Genomic DNA, 1,168 nt, shown 5'->3' on the forward strand with positions numbered 1-1,168 from the left:
ACTTAGCATAAAGGATGGATCTTTTGCAGTTTACGGGTAAGATTCCATGAGAATATTCTCACAAACCCTAAACACGCACGAATTCGTCAACTTCGAGAAGTGAACTTGTTCCGAGATCGAAAACTGGTCATGAGATAACTACTATGAGACTCGAACTTCCCGAGAACGATGGATCTTTAGCAGTTTACGGGTAAGATTCCATGAGAATATTCTCATAAACCCTAAAACGCACGAATTCGTCAACTTCGAGAAGTGAACTTGTTCCGAGATCGAATACTGGCCATGAGATAACTACTACGAGACTCAAATTTCCCGAGAACGATGGATCTTTAGCAGTTTACGGGTAAGATTCCATGAGAATATTCTCATAAACCCTAAACACGCACGAATTCGTCAACTTCGAGAAGTGAACTTGTTTCGAAATCGAAAAGTGGCCATGAGATAACTACTACGAGACTCGAACTTCCCGAGAAGGATGGATCTTTAGTAGTTTACAGGTTAGATTCCATGAGAATATTCTCATAAACCCTAAACACGCACGAATTCGTCAACTTCGAGAAGTGAACTTGTTCCGAGATCGAAAACTGGCCATGAGATAACTACGATGAGACTGCAACTTCGCATGAACGATGGATATTTAGCAGTTTACGGGTAAGATTCCATGAGAATATTCTCATAAACCCTAAACACGCACGAATTCGTCAACTTCGAGAAGTGAACTTGTTCCGAGATCGAAAACTGGCCATGAGATAACTACTATAAGACTGCAACTTCGCATGAACAATGGATCTTTAGCAGTTTACGGGTAAGATTCCATGAGAATATTCTCATAAACCCTAAACACGCACGAATTCGTCAACTTCGAGAAGTGAACTTGTTCCGAGATCGAAAAGTGGCCATGAGATAACTACTACGAGACTCGAACTTCCCGAGAACGATGGATCTTTAGCAGTTTACAGGTAAGATTCCATGAGAATATTCTCATAAACCCTAAACACGCAAGAATTCGTCAACTTCGAGAAGTGAACTTGTTCCGAGATCGAAAACTGGCCATGAGATAACTACTACGAAACTCGAACTTCCCGAGAACGATGGATCTTTAGCAGTTTACGGGTAAGATTCCATGAGAATATTCTCATAAACCCTAAACACGCACGAATTCGTCAAC

This window comes from Papaver somniferum, chromosome 9, assembly GCF_003573695.1.
Source record: "Papaver somniferum cultivar HN1 chromosome 9, ASM357369v1, whole genome shotgun sequence".
In the NCBI taxonomy this organism is placed as follows: Eukaryota; Viridiplantae; Streptophyta; class Magnoliopsida; order Ranunculales; family Papaveraceae; genus Papaver; species Papaver somniferum.